Source organism: Larimichthys crocea, chromosome VII (genome assembly GCF_000972845.2).
Source record: "Larimichthys crocea isolate SSNF chromosome VII, L_crocea_2.0, whole genome shotgun sequence".
Classification (NCBI taxonomy): Eukaryota; Metazoa; Chordata; class Actinopteri; family Sciaenidae; genus Larimichthys; species Larimichthys crocea.
Window position 1 is genome coordinate 22194907 of NC_040017.1, and position 16834 is coordinate 22211740.

Sequence of the window (16834 nt, forward strand, 5' to 3'; positions counted from 1 at the left end):
ATCTCTGGTTTGTTTTGTTCATCTCTGTAATATTTTACTTGAAGGTCACACACAGATTACTTCATTCCTCTCATGCACCATCATGCATCGCAGAATGTACATGTGTGTTGGCCGTCAGCTGTAGCTCTGGTTTGCTGCGCGCTGCCTCAAGTGCAACATTTAACAGAAGGCGTGAGGTGATTGGTTGGCTCCCATTTACAACTTTAAACCGACAGATTGCCACGAGCGACCGACGTCACAAAACGCCGCCGCTATGAATGTGATCGAACTTGACACAACAGGATTATCGTTTTCTAATTAGCTGGCTGACTTTTATTTGGAGCATGTGACTTTATTAGTCACTCAGAGTTTTCAAAGGGACTCAGATGACCTTTTGTGGAGCACAAAGTGCAGTTGAATCTGGTTGTATAGAGAAGTGTGTGGGAACATGTGTACCAATGTGGCAGCAGAAAGCCACTCCTTCCCATTGTAGCGGCTGAATGAGTAAGATGTCAATGGAAAGTATGAGTCACTAGACCTACAACTCACAACAATAATATTTAGCATGAGTCGGGAACTCGGAGCAGTCTGCAGAAGGTAGATTGGTGATTAGTGGCTTTATACGCAGACTGGGAGTGGCTGTGACAAAACTGCTGGCCTGACATCATTAATCCGTCCCAGCCCACACACTCTCCACGCCAGACTGGTAAAGGGAGGTACTGGCTGAAAGACGGGCTGCTAATTCAGTCCAGGGTGAGGAGCAGAACCAGAGTGATCCAGATCAGCCACACTGAAACCTTCGCCAGTTCCCTCCTCACATGGGTGTGACTGGGAGATTTTCTGGTAATGCCCCGTCTCAGTGAGAAGAAAAAGAAAGAAAAAAGGAGTGTGCTTTCTCACACTACAGAATGCATTCCTCCATGTCATTACGTACATTCTTTGTATTTACTGAATGAGTAATGAGTGAAAAAAATGTGTTGTGAATAGCAGAAATATGCTCAAATGTTCATCGAGCGCCAGAGGAGTTGTGTGATATTTGGATAAAGCTGTCTGAATGAGGAAGATGCTGCTGCTGCTGAAAGCTTTGTGAAAGTGCTGCATAACGTTTCGTAGAATTCACGAGCAGTGAAGCTCTAAGCACAAAATATCTGTTTTAGAAACAGAACATTAGTTTGATTTATGATACGGAGGCTCGTGAATGTGAATCATCATCTTTCCATTCGTGTTGTGATGTTCACTTAGTGGTTTATCAACCTGTTGAGGGAGCTGTCATTGTAGATTCTTCTAAATTTGTGGTAAAAAGAAAATGTACAAGTGAAACCTCCTGAAGTCATAAAGAAGTCCTGAGTAGCTAATTTATATTTTAAGTAAGTAAAATAAAGCAAAGACGAAGATAAACCAGAGAAATTATGCTGCCACCCATGATCTAAATCAACTAAAAAAAAAAAAAAAAAGGGAAAAAGACTTTTTCAGTGCAAAAATATAACAACGGCACTTTTGTCTTCCTCTGATATGTCAGCAGTAATGGCACAAATTGCCAGTTTCTAGGTAATAGAACTCACATGCATGGCTGTCAGCTGTGGCACTGATTCAGCTGATCTTCTCTTGTCACAAGAAAGGAGCAGTAACAATTATCCCCCAAACACTGTAGAAAATCCCTCATCATCTCAAAATAATTTCAAAAACTCAAATCTCATGACAGCAAACAAAGAGCAGGACTGGCTGTATAAGAAAAGGAGCTTGTTGGGTTTTTTTCTTCCCCCTTATCGAAGCTGTGCCGTATTCTTGTTCCGAAGAGAAGATGACAGAAGAAACAGAGCCTCCATGTGTGATACACACATTGTTTGCTTTGTACGCATCAAATTGAGCAATCATTCAGATTTACAAATCTGTGCGTGAATCAGAACTGCGTTGAGGTTGAAGCTCAAGTTCGTGGTGTTGACTCAGAAAATGAATCATGGAACCTGTGGAGAGCCCAGATCATCTGAGCAGCTGTCCCAACAAGCCGGGGGCTGGGGCCCGGGCCAGATCAGGCCCTGTTTTCACTGAAGAGGAGGGGGGTGAAGAGAGACACAGAGAGAAAGAGAGAGAGAGAGAGAGATCTGAAAACTTTCCACAGAGTGTTTTTTAAATGGTCAGTTTAAAATCATGGAAGCAAATCAAATCCATGCAGAGAAAACAAGCTTTGCTATTTAACACAGAAGCAACGGGGGTCGAGAGGGTGCTTATTATTGAATGACTGGCATGGTGGGTAAACTCTCCAGCCATTTCCTCCGATTCATACACCGAAAGGTCTTGACTTTCTCTTAAGTGATATCTTGGCTGCGGTATATGAAACACTCCAGACTGACCAAGAAGTAGGAAGCTGTGTTTGACCTGAAATAGGAAATCACCGTAGGAAGTTAGATAAAATTCAAGAATGGAGGATCGGGCTTTTCACAAAACACTTTTCCACTTGTCTTGCTGCGTGATTAATGTGATTTGTGCTGTTTTCGCCATTGTCCGGATTCAACATCCATAAAAGCAATGCAGCTAAGTTATCAACAAGCTCTGTTTTCAGAGCGTTTGTCTCGCAGCCTTTGTTTTCATTGGAGCTTAGTTTACCTGTGTTGCAAAGTCTACTCCTTCCCAAGAAAACAACATGATCTCTTTGTTTTACCTCTTACGCTCACAAAAATATGCAGTATTTATGACATTGTGAGTCCAGAAGCTAGCTTATAATTACATTTCTTTGTGTGAGATGAAAGAAAAAAAGTTGTTTTGAAGGTATAAATGATGGTTGTCGTGGAAACAGTGTGTGATTTTAGCTTGGCACTCTCATACGTGGGTGGCCCAAACATGTGAGTCAGCGAAACAGACCACTCGGATTGCATCTGCTGTCACGATATGAGAGAGATCGTGAACTCTATCTAGTTTCTATTCCCTGAAGAGCGGCCATATGGTCGAGACTCTTTTGTACCGGTGCTGTCCTCAGACTGGGTTGTGTGGTTTGGTTTTCTCCAGCTTACAGCGCAAAATGTGAAGAAACACTGAGTCAAGTGAAACGGGAGCGGAATATGCTGCGTTATGCAATAAGAATGAATAATAGGTATGTAATGCAGCCATGCAAATCACCAAAAGCGGTTGCATTTGCTGTATCGGTGGATGCACGTGGGTCCAGTTAAATGTGACTAAAAGACTGGATTCAGCATTCGTCGGGACGCAACTCAAAAGCAGAGAATATTTTCCTCACTGCGTTTCAGAATCGATGAATCTGTCGACACAAGAATTTGTGCTGCCATGAACTTTTCATCTTCTCATTTGATGTCATTTTTCGATGCACGTGACAAGAGTTAGACAGAAAGATGTGAGCATGAACAGACATTAAACTGGCAATCAGTGACACGAGAGTAAAAGTTTAAAGCCTCGGTAGAGTTGCAGGTACAGTCGTTACAATCTTTGTTGCTGTGGTGATTGGTTGGCAAGCTCAGATTTGAAATCAGGAACCTAAACAGTGACATTTAAAGGTGTATTGTGTTAATATTAGTAGACAATCTTAGCTTTCATCTGTCAGACAGAATAACTTATATTTATCATTAGGGATGGGAATTGATAAGATTTTTACGATTCCAATTCCATTATCGATTCTGCTTAACGATTCGATTCTTTATCGATTCTCTTATCGATTCTCATTTGGGAAAAAAGAGGAGGCAGTGAACTGGAGCGAGTACTAGTACAGCTGCCAGCCTCTGAGCCAGCCAGACTCTCTCTCTCGTCATGGTCATCTTCTAAATGTAATGCAGAAGGCATTTGTTTAATGTCAACTGTTATAGCATGTTTTACAAAGAAGCACATCGCGCTAACATGGTTTTACAAAGAAGCACATCGCGCTAACATGGTAGGCAGTGTGTTATTTACCTTCCGTAGTAATAGCCATAGTTATAGCCTGGCTGCTGCCACTAGGTTGAGATTCATCTCCAGTCCGAAGCGTGTCAAAAACACGACATTCATTTAAAAATATTGCATGTTGTGTGCGTAAATGTTTCTGCATGTTCATCGTGTTCCCTCCCGATGCTGTTATCTCCACTTTGCAATGATTGCAAGTCGCCCCGTTGCCGTCTTTTTCGGTAAAATGCAGCCGAACTTTGGAGCGTTTGAACCGAGTGGGTGACATTGTTTACTACTGATTGTACGTGCGAAAGTTACGCAACGTAATTCATGCTTTCTGGAATTGATAAGAGAATCGTTAGATAAACTGCCAAACGATTCCATGGAATTGAAACACACATTACCGGTTCTCAACAAGAACCTGTTCTCGATTTCCATCCCTAGTTGCAGGTACAGTCGTTGCAATCTTTATTGCCATGGTGATTGGTTGGCACAGATTTTAAATTAGGAACCTAAACAGTGAGATTTAAAGGTGTATTGTGTTAATATTAGTAGACAATCTTAGCTTTCATCTGTCAGCCAGAATAACTTATATCTATCATCAGATCTCAATAAAATAAACCCCTTGGTTAAAAGAGTGTGAAGTAAATAAGAATCTGTTTGATGGCCTACTATGGAGGCAAGTCAACTTTCCCCCTTTCCTCTAGACGGTGAAACGGGCCACTGATGAGCTCAGGGAGTCGGAACAGGCAGCTGTAGCCTTCCACCTGCTCCCTGGCTCAGGCACCCATGGGAGCAGGTCTGGATCACACCTTGCATGCAGCACTTTGGCCTCAGGAGATATCAGTCTACAGATAGGCCTTGTCCTGACTTGCCGGCTTACAGTCAAACTGACTCCCACTGTACAGGTCAGGCCTGTTTTCTTCTGTCTAGCCTGGGGCCATGTATGGGATAATTAGCAAACTTTTACACGTTAAATTAACTGTAGCACCTGAGCCACCAAGATTATGTGTGATCCTCTGTGAAAGATCGGTTATGTGTGAAATTGGACTGACATCTGTTACCAGAGGCGAATTCTCCTGCTTTTATGATTCCGGTTGGATCTCTGTCGTACAAATACTCTAAATGTATTTAACATTTTATGTGAGTGTAAAAATGGGGTTAAAACAGATGTAAAGTTTTGATAATTTGGTCATCAAAAAACGTAGATGTTTAGACTGCCTCCATGTGGTTTCAAACATACAGGTATATTGGGTAAAAAAATCTCACAAATTTACAAAAATAAAACATTTTAATGAGCCACAATTTATAATGTGTCACATGTCTTCATTACTGATTCTAAAGTCGTCATTTGTTGAGCTCTATACATTCCTAATAAGATATTATTATCTGTGTCCTTTGATGAATGACTTACTGACATTTATAAATGCAGACCGGACGGCTGAATAAATGAAAATCAGGTCATGAGTTTCTCACTTTTTAAGAATCCATCAAGTCTGCAGTTGTGAGTGTTATGAAGTTGGATGAATGGATTTTGTGTCTGAGTGCTGCTGAGCTCATTTCCAAATGATAAGTGGTCAGACTGTCCTTTGGATTTAAAAACGGCAGCTAAAGACATAAATCAAGTAATGACAAGATTCACATGAGCCAAGGGGATTCTTCAAAACCGGCCATAAGTTTTCCTTTTTAATGGTTTATTATGGAGATATATGCACATATTAAAAAAGAAAAAACTGAAGTTTCTTTTTGCTGGAGTTACATGTGCATGATATTACATCAACCTATGAGGTGCTCATGAAATCACCACTTAAGACCCAACGGCTCATAAAACAGCCCCACATACTCCAAATCCACTTGATGCTGCATTACTGTGTGTTCTCCCTGGGAGGCTCAGGCCCTTTGGGGACTAATAATGTCTGTCATGCTCACTGTAGTAGATCCACAAATCCAAAAGGTGAGAAGCATTAGTGAACAGCCCTGACAGATCTTCACACAGCTCGTGCGAGAGAGTGTGGCTGCGTTACACCAAGCCTGTAGGCATCAGCTGGGAAAACAAGCTGAGACTGATAACAGATCAGGCCCACATTCCATCCTGGGCTGTGCTGAGGGACAAAGCAGCCCACCAATTCTCACACATGGTGATAGTGGTTAGCGTGAGAGTAAGGGTGAGGCCTACAGAGGCGCACGGTTGGCGGCGTTTCACAGAACTCCTCATGCTTTGATATGTATCTCATGTCACGGTCCAGGTTGTGCGCGGCCGTGTGAATGCCTCTGTGAGAGGAGAAAACAAAAACATACATCTCGCTGGCTTTATTCAGTGTCAGTTTTAGGCTAGTCTGTTTTTAATAATGTGAGGAATGGTTTGGCACTGTAAGACCCAGGTGCTGACAGACCTCCCGACACGCTGAACGGTTCTCTCCGAGTCCATGCTGTGCAGGCCTGGCTGGGCCCGGCTGGACGGCTGAGTGCAGGTTGCCCAGCAGGCTGTGTTGTCTCAGCCTTCAGCCAGGGATGATAGATGGAGCTGGAAATGCTCCCAGAGAGGGGGTGAGCACATGTGTGGCAAGACGTGGCAGGTGGTGAGCGCTGACTTGACAGCAATTAAATGTCCAAATCTTTGATTAAGCTCATGGGAAGGCAGTCATTAGCAACACTGAACTGGCTCTCCCCCAACACTCACATACACACTCTCTCTCTCTCACGAACACACATACACATTTTTCATTCTGTGTCACAGCAGCGCTACTGTATGAGTGGGTCTAATAGTGACTAATACAGTGTCTACTTTGTAAAGAGGCAGTTTTGTTTGGCTCATATATCTATATAATGCACTTCTAGGCACTCTTTTAGTTTCGAATTTGAAATGAGTACCTATTAAAGCGCCAGTAGGAGATCTTCTTCAATTAATTAATGTTTCAGTTGCTTCTTGGATTCAGAGATTTCCTGTAGTGCTTTTGAATTGAGCAAAAACGACTCATTTGTTGCTCGGAATAAACAATGTTCTCCTCGTTATGCACGATGCTGTAATAGCTTTCTTGTGTCCTTCAAACTGTGTCGACAGAGCAAAACATAAAAGAGAAATAACCTGATAGGACAGGAGTGGTACGGCGCACACGGCTTTAAACCAGGCATTTAATCAACTTGTTTGAAAGTGAAACCAAAAGTGAAATTTTATGTTTATGTATTGCATTGTAAATCATGCGCGCACACTTTTGGATAAGTATCATAGGTCACCATTAAAACCACAGAGCATTTGCAACATCATTAACAATCTGGCACTCTGCCACGTCCCTGTATTGCAGCAATTAACCCAGTTAATAAAATCAGGTCATAAATGCTGTGAATGATGTCCAAGGCTATGAAAATAAAACCTGGGTTGTAAAAAAAAAAAAAAAAACTAAAGGGATCCAACAAGCTTGGGTAGAAGATAGCAGGAAAAAAACAACAACAACACAGCACTCACGATGGTTGTGTCTCTGCTTTGTCCCCATAAAGGCTTAAAATACCTAACACAGGCATGCCATGACTAATATACCACTCAACCTAAATGCACACCATCACATCACATCACAGCGCATCACATCTTGCACTAATGTGTTGTGAAATGTACTGTATGTGTGAGGTCATACCAGGTCTTCACCTCATGTGAATGCAAAGAATCTGTAAACCTAAAAAAACTTTTATGACGTGGCTTCAGTTGAGTTTCATCAGGACGTCACTGGCATCGTTCTACATGGCCGTGTTTGGCGACTGTAGTCATCTGACTTAAAGTAAAAAAGCACAGATTATTTTGTTGTGATTAATTATCTTGTGCAAATCCAATCAGATTATTTCTTGATAGGAAACAAAGTCATGGTTATCCATTGCAAAAATTATAAAGTCATTTGCCCATTCATGGAGTCCCCTCTAGCCCAGTACTTCAATTTGCTCAGCTGTCTTGAAATCCTTAAATTAAATGTAACGCATATGAATCTGTGGTCCCTGGGTTGTTCACTGAAAAATTGAATTGTGAACTCAAAGTATGATAAATTCAAGGTCTTAGAGTTATCAGTGGTCTTTACCTGGAAAGGGGTCCATGCAGCAGTCTCTCACATAAGGTAAAGGTGTCACCTTTACACACAGTGTATCGCACACCTAACAAGTCCCTTAAGAGATGCTACTGTCTTCCTGTGGGACCCTGAGTGGTAATTGCCATCCTCTCCCCAACTCACTAATGAGAGCAAAGCCATTCCCTATACAGACGTTGCCCCGGGTTTGGACATATCTCAATGTCTATATCCCATAATCCCATTGTCTAGGAAACAGAGGAATGCTTACAGCTCTACACCTGATCGGCCTCCAGTGAATTCAATCAGCTCGCGATTGCCACACAGGATTACTGAACATAAATCACAGCTCAGAGCAAAGTAAAGGCTTTCAAACATCACCGTGCAACTCAGCTTAATTTATCTTTTATGTAATCAGGTGTTTTTATGGCACAGTTTCTCTATTTGGGGGCAAATTTCCTCCTATCTGATGCTTTTCTAAGTAGTATCTGTGGAGGGATTTGTGTTTTTTAAGTGAAGGCAAGTCAACTATTTTTTTTTAATATTTAACTTTAGGTAGGAAAAGTTTTTTTTTAACTTTCAAATCCTGAATGTCTCATTTTAGATCAAGGCTCTTCATCTTCTGTGTCAGCCCAATGTACTGCTCTGCACCTTTCCTGGGAATCTGTCACCGTGGAGATGAAGTGAAGGTGCTCCCTCCATGCCCGAGCCAGGAGAGACTACAGTGCAGTCCCACAGGACCAAATTTATCCTCAGAATTACCAGTTGACTCTTCATGATGAGATAATCAGAGACACGGCGCCTAATGTGATGCTTTTACATGGCAATTATCCCGTACCTGCTTCTTATTTATTTAAAATTAAAATAACAGAAATGCTGACATAAAAAAAAAAACATTAAAACAGCAAATTGGTTGAAATGATTTAAATCCTGAACTATTTTCACTGGTAGTGGAAAAAAAATAGAGTGCAAAAGCAAATTTGCTAGTGACACTTTGAACCATTTTATATAAATTTCCTCTAATAGCTCTCTGCTTTATAATAATGATAATATTCTGAACACCTTTTATAGGACCCATTTTTCCCAGGATAAATGTTTTTCTGTAAGAAGCAGAGTGATTTTTTTGTGTGTCCAGAAGTGGCAACAAGTGGTACATTGGACCTAGGCCTGCAGTACACAGAGTGGAAAGGTGTAAAACCCCAAAGTAATAACCATTTGTTTACAAAGGTGTCACCTTTTCCAAGAAAAACAAGAATGAAGTTATTGCCTCACAGCTGCAAAGCCAGGGTTAATGAGAGTGTAATTTAATGTAGAAGCCAAATAATGAGCTCAAAGACACTAAAACGATCTGTAGAGCTGAGGGGGATTGCAGTGTAGGCTGATGCTCTCTCTGGGTTTGACACTATGAGCCCTTGTAAGTTGGCACACAGTGATTTGATCCATGTGTAATGTAAAGATATCGATAAAAGTGGGGCTTTGAATCAGATGTGTAAGATCTGCTGTCAGCCAAAGGGTCTGGCTGCCTGAATCTGATGACACATTTCAGATATTTTTGTTGTGATGGAGTCAGGCTGTCACATCATTATATTAAGACAGTTCATGTTAGATAATCAGTAGCATTTCCTGGGTCTTGTTTCATTTCCCCATGTTTTCCTGCTCCTCCCCTCTTCTAAGAATACGCTTGCCGGCCTAATCACAGGAACCGACCCAGGCTGGAGGTGCATGCCTTTGCACATGGCAGCACAAATTAAAATGTCTCCTGCTGCCCGCCTCTCTAATTCCCTGGCACTATGCTCTGGCCTGTCCCACGAATTACAACCAGACCTCTCCATATGGTGCAGCCAGCATGGGGCAGGCCAGTTTATTGACATGAGCTCCTCCCTGAACTCTCTAAGTCAATAACTGAGTAGCTCATAACACACACATTTGGCCAGCCACAGAGTGCTAACTCCATAACATTATCAGGAGCAATAGTAAAGGGACTTGGAGAGTATCAGCAGGATTTTTTTTACCCTTTTTTAAAGGTGGCTACCACAACACACAACATAATACTGAGAATGAATCAAGATTTTATCCAATCCTGGAGCATTTAATCCCCCATGAGCTGCACTGTGTGATTATTGCTCCGGGGTCTCTGGGTCATTCCCGAGTCTAGACTGAAAACAAAAGGAGATTGGACCATTTCCAAAACGCTTCTTTGGCTTTTTAATCTGAATTTTATTGTCTTGTTCACAGTTAATGATTTCAAAGAGTCAACCTCTCGCAGGTTTGGGTGTTTTTTTTTTCTTTGTTCTGCTATAATCTCTGATATTAATTTGATTCATTTGATTATCCTTTTGAACCTTCAACAGTTAAGTGAAATGCCCATTTTCATCATGTCACAGGTTAATGTTAGTCAAATAGAAAGAATTACTTTAAAAGCACAGAACAATGTGATATTACCATAGCAACAGTGCAGAGCAGGTTGTGGTAATACCTTTATTATAACAGCAAAAGAGGTTGGACAATTAACACAATAAGAAAAGTGACATAGAGTATATTAAGAAAGTCAAACACGGACCAATGGGTTTAATATGACTCATGCATATGTTCATATAATTTAGAGTAAATAAAACATTTTGTTTCCTTTTTTTTTTACATAACTGAGGACATTTTGTTTCAGCGTTTATGTCTGTGACAAAAAAAAAATGCTGTATGCATATAAAATCTTCAAAAATAAAAGTTTAGACAATAAATTCCAGGATGAAAGAAGTGAGGGGTGGTTACAGACTGAGCGTTTCAGCGTAAATAATTGATAACTCGAAATAAAATCCAAACCACAACAAAGCTCGGACAAAACAGAAAAAACTTGGTTTCTGTAAAGATGGAAAAAAAGAAAAAAGAAATCTGTGCTATAAATTTTAAAAGAGGGTTTTGGTTGCCACTTCCTTTGCTTTGTTCTCTACTGGATGCATCATTTGTTGATTTTTTTTCCCCTCAGCTCTATAACGAGGAAATTAGCTTTTTAAAAAAAAACACGCATTGATAAAACAATAAGCTGAATTCTTCATATGTAAATTCAGAGAGACGCTGTAGAGTAAATAGACTGTGCTGAGGGACATCATCAAACCAAAATACAGACAATGATGTTGTTGTTGACTCTGTTATCAGAAGACAAATCTTTGACCGCAACAGAGATGGGACAAATCCTGTGGTTGGAACATGGAGACGGACTGCCTCCACCTGCAACTCAGTGCCAGACTTTTCCAAACACACATGCCGCTTTGTTAGGATCAGCGATCAGTGTTTGTCAGCTGCATAGAGTGTTGTTGATGGTGTTGTTTTCAAATGTCCTGCTGATACTTGGTTCTCGCCTACACGTACCCTGCAGATTATTGGGCCGGGGCTCAGGTAACCGATACTGTATGTTCCTGTATAAAACGTAAACAAGCGTAAAACACCTTATGACACGCATGAGTAGAGGGGACACAGAATCTAATACACTTATGAATAATTTCATCACAGGCTGAATGAGCCACTGCTGCAGCCGGATACCTTTTCCCATTCCCTGCCATTGATGAGTAACACTGACTTATGTCAAGGTAAAGCCAACCAGCAATGAATACAAACATGTGTGTCCTTTAACTAAATAAGAATGACACAAACACACAAAAAAAAGTCAAATTTTCAGGGGCTAAAGTGGCCAATTCAGCATTTCTTACAATGAACAGCTCTCAATGGAAAACCAGGGAACCGCAACTCATAGTTGCCAGTCATGAAAACATCCTTGGGCAGCTCCATCCACAAGAGAGAGTAGATAATCTTTGTGGTTATATGGGTATTAAGTTGGGATTTAAACATGCAAATGAGTGCTATTGTTCCAAAACCAGAAAATGTACTGTACCACCAGCCGCAACCCAGCAAAATACAGTCATAGGCTTCTATTGTTTTAAAATTCTCGCCTGCTGAAGCGTATAACTGTGATCTGTTTAGAGAGACTGTGAATTTATTGCTGGATTGATATATACAGTAAGAAATGAAGCTTTTGATTTTCCTCTGTTTCTCTTTTAAGACAGACCGCATACTGTAGATCTTGGGTGGGAAAAGGTGAATAAAAAAGGATCAGGGTTATTTCTATATGTGGTTAAAGAGATGCCTCAGTGAATCAGAGGAATAATGTGCAAATGTTAAACTGCAGTACAGCACTAACTGTTTCAGATTTAACAAATACTTTGCTTTGCTTATTACATTTGAATTAATCTTATTTTTCTTTCCTTTTATTGCCTTTTTCACTTCGTTTGAAAGATGCTGTGCAAAAAAAAAAAAAAGCCAGCCTCACCTAAACTCTTTTCTTTCTTCTTTCTGTTGATGTTTTACTTTGTCTTTTCCTTCTTTCCCTCTTTGTAATTTTACCATAGAAACTTCACTGTTTACATCCTGTGTGCCTTTCAAGAAGACGTTGTTTATCCTTTAGAGTGCCGGTGTGTGACTCTCTCACTATCATTCTGGAGGAAATACCATGAGTCGCGTGCCAGTCGCAACTAACCACAAACCCAAGCTGGGTGGAAAGGGGGCATTTTTCATATAAATCATGGAATATGGCTGTGAGCGAGCCACTGGCCAGCCAGGCTGAGCGAACACCCATAAATAGACTCCCATTGCATGTAGTAACAGCTCTGAGCAACACAAAGGCAGACTGTAGTAACCATTGCCTGTGGTAGGACTGGGGAAAAAGGACTCTTATTGTTTCTGTGCATTGCTGAGTTAGTCATAAGGTATTACCAGGCCGTCAAGTTCAATCTGTGAAGCATCAGAAGTTTGAATCTGTTCTAAATGCCCTATATTTTCACTTAAGTCCTCCCCTCAGAGCATCAGAGGGCTTTACAGTTGTGACAGAAAACTCCCTTAATGAACCCTACTTGAGATGTCTGGGACTCGTGGCTCTGGCACACTTTCCTCAACAAAACACTCACAGACTCTGCTCTGTCAAGCTCAATTTCCCTAGATTGCTTACATCACATGACAATAAACGGAGATCTTTTTGGATATACATCTAGTGCGGCGATGAAAGACGTGAAAATAATGTCAGTGGTGGTTAATGAGGGCTCTTTGAGTGTGAAAGTATGACAGTACAAAGGCTGCAAAGAGCAAAGATTGATGTGGAATGTAACTAACCTGGAAGCTAGTCATATGGGGCTAATCGGTTCCAGCGATGCATAAATTACGAAGGGAGGAACAGTGATGGTCAGCTGCATGGTCACAAACAGTAAAGATAAAAAGAGAGAGAGAGAAAGAGTCGGATCAGTGTGTGTGTGTGTGTGTGTGTTATGCCTGTTGGGTGTCTTATCAGTGCTGCTGAAGAGGTCAAGTCAGGACACAAATCACACCCCCAGACTCGGCTGTCTCCTCTCAACTTACACAACAGTTGAGCTACATCTGTTTCTCTTTTACTCTCTCTGTCTCTCTACGTCTTTTCCGCCTTTGTCTGTCTTCCCACTCCTGAAGTGTGTTGTTTCACGGTGACGTTTGTTGGCCCGAGAGTGGAGTTGCATTCGTACAGGATGATGTGATATAGAGCAATGGAACACAACTGATCATCTGATCAGTGACTTGTGAAGGCTTTCTGAAAAAAAAGTGGGACTTCAGTGATGCACAGAGGCCCGGCTTATGTTTAGGTTTATGGTTTGTTTGGACCCCAAAGGTCACATTAGATCAGCAGTTGAGCCAACCGCAGAAGCACTTGGGCTTACCAGAAGGGCATTCGTGTCAAATGAAGGGTCGCTTCAATTGACACGATCCAACTGGAGGGGGGCGGGGGGGCAAAGTAAGATTTAGGCCAACCAGAGGGGTACTTCTGCCAACAAGGAGGGTACGTCTTGAGAAGGGATACAAGAAGGCTAAGCAGAGAACCATGTGGAAAAACCGTACCCACTTGGGACAGATACAAAGCACATGGGCTTAGTATAGGAGTACTTGGTCCAACTATAAGTGTTAACCAGTGGGTCGCTGAAGCTACACTTGGGTTTACCAAAGGAACAATTGGAGCAACCGAAAAAGCACTTGAGCTGGAAGAGAATTTGGACCAACCACAGGCACTCGGACTTAACAGGGAGGCCTGTCAGAAGGACACCAACCAATGGGGCACTTTTTTGGTGGACTGTTGGGCCAACCAGAATGGTATGTGGACTTACCAAAGGAGCACTTCCAACAATTTGAGCTGACAGTCATTTTGGGCTGTGCATTGGAAATGCTCTGTTATGACGCAAACATATGCCGATTAAATCAGTTTTATTTTAGAAATACACTGGCACACAGCAATGCATATCACTGCATATGATGTCATAAAACATTAGTCTTGTTCTCTTTCATGGATCTTGTTTTGCAATGTTATAATTTTTCTGCTCAAAGGAGCTTTAGCAAAAGAAAAATAAGCTGTCAATATAAATATCATTAATATACAGTAGGTACACAGCAAAACAACATGTAAAACAAATAAACAAAATATGTTAAAATCTGCTGGGTCAATTGTCGGTGTGCAGCAGACAGTCTCAGCTGATGCTGGTGACCACCCATGGGTCCTGTCATCCACGTCGGCACTTCACTAGTTACAGGCCCCATTGCTTAGTGTCTTTTGGGACCAAAGTCTCTCTGAGACTTATTTGTGTCACCCACAGAGCCCTGGAGACACACCTCCAGCCACCACCAACCCCCCCTCCCACACACACAGACACACACATACAATTGTGCATGTTCGGGCTTGTATGATAGCTGGAAAAGATAAGTACAGTACAGTAGATACAGTAAGTCTCATAATTCAACTTTATGCTTTTCTGTTATACATTTAGAAGCAGTTCTACCGAGTGTAGCATTCAGATTCAAAGATATTTTGCACAATGATGCTCTGTAGGTCTTAAATCACATTAAATCATAGACTAATCTGGAAGTATTGTTGAACTAGGACGTTTTGGATTGGGTCCAGATTGTGACTGATTCTGTTTCGATGAGCTTTTAGATTCAGTCTTTTTTTCTTTTTTTTTTTTTACAGGAGTGTGCGGACATTTCTCTTCCAACAAACAAAGATTGGCATGACTACAACAACATATTTGTCCCTCACAAATGCCTCTTGTCGTTTATGTGATTTTCTTTAAATACTCTTGATGTCTTGACGAACCAGTACCTTATTAGAATAGTGCTTAAGTAAATTAGTATCACTTTTATTTAACTCTAACACTTTTTCCCTCTCAAAACACGTTTGCGTTAGATGCATATGCCTCACTGAGACATTCATTTATGTTTTTCTTGTTTTCAGGAATGTTATTAAGCTTAAACAAGCACATTTTTCATGGACAAGTACCAGGAAGTGGCTTTGATGATGACTGTGGATTTGAGTGTGGGCCACAGTATTCTCGTATTGAAAGCCTTGTGTCTGCAAATATTGACTCAACTGTCACACTAAGGGAATGACAGGAATTCAGATTTAAGGAGTTTCTTGTTTTTTTTGTTGTTTTAATAGTTTAATCTCTCCCTTTTATCGAAATGCTTCACTTTTTTTTTTGGTTAAAACTCCTAGCAATCCAAAATATGGGCTCAAAGAAAGAAAAAAAAGGAGGGGAAATGTGAAAACTCGAATGCAGCAAAGACTATGAACTCAATGACTTATTACTACGTCCTCACACTGCATCTGTGTCCTGACATGGCCCCAACCGTCTAACCACATTTGCCTTCTCACACTCAGGGGAACATAAGGATCGCATATGCCTTTGGCAGGAGTCCACACCCACATTCCTCAGCTATGTGCTCACAAGCGTCCTCTCTGCCCCTCTCTCCTATTCCCTCCTACTTCGCTCTGACACCAAAACCATGGCCCACATAGCTGTAAAGAAACGCAAACACTAACATTTTCTGGACACGGGGGGAGGTGAAACATACAGAATGCCACTTTTTGAGCCCATACTCTCCTTAACATGCTACTGGCTAAACTGATTGTCATGTATGTGAGTTAGGTTCTGGGATGTGACAGTACCTGCTGATACTAATTTCATAGAAATCTTCTTCAGTATAAGATCCAGACCTGTAGGAACGAGTAGGAAGAGGAAGAATGGCAAAGTAAGAATATCAGTTGGGCTTTGAAAGGAGTCTAGATTGCAACTTCTGAAGGACATGTCGTAGCCAGGGTTTTTTATGAGACTAGTCCCCAGTGGCTCGTCTAGTAAAGGTTATCTTTTACTTACAACTCAAAGTCAAAGACACTGGGGCCAGAGAGGCTGTGCAGTTTGCTGTCTGGGGTGACTGGGTTCAGTGGTAGGGGGTGCATGGTGCGGAATGTGGCTGTAAGGAAAAGCCAGGAAGAATCATTATAGGGAAGAAATGAGACGCTAGAACTGGGAGTGCAGCACACAAGTAGAGAATTTTCAGTCTTTTATGAAACAAGCCTCTGCACATGGCTTAAATCTCCTGTTCTGGGATCCTTTATCCTCCTGTGACAATGTGTACTTTGAAGCTTTTAAGTATAGACATTGAAAAGAAGACAAAGCAGAGGAATACACTTATTTTATTTTGCATTTACTTTGATGGGTTGATAGCTGACAATTCATAATGACTAATTAGACCTCATCAAGCTCCTGACTTGTTAATATTTCCTATTACTCACATAGCCAATGCTCCGGCTTGTTAATAGCCACTCTGCAACTTTACTTGATGTCTTGTCAAGTACTGTGGGTAACTATGTGAGTCAGTTTGACCTGGAAATGTCAGTTGGCATATTAGCTGCGATGAAAATGTGACCCTGAAGCAAGAGAACGTCAGACAATCATCTCCAGCAAATACCAGTTTGGTATTAGGGTACAATGGTCAGTGTGTAATGCCGGCGACCTTTTAAAATCCAAACCAAAAGTCCAAGGTGCTCATGTTAACTTGTGCCTGAAATATAATGCTTGTACTCGAATGACAAAATCTGACACATC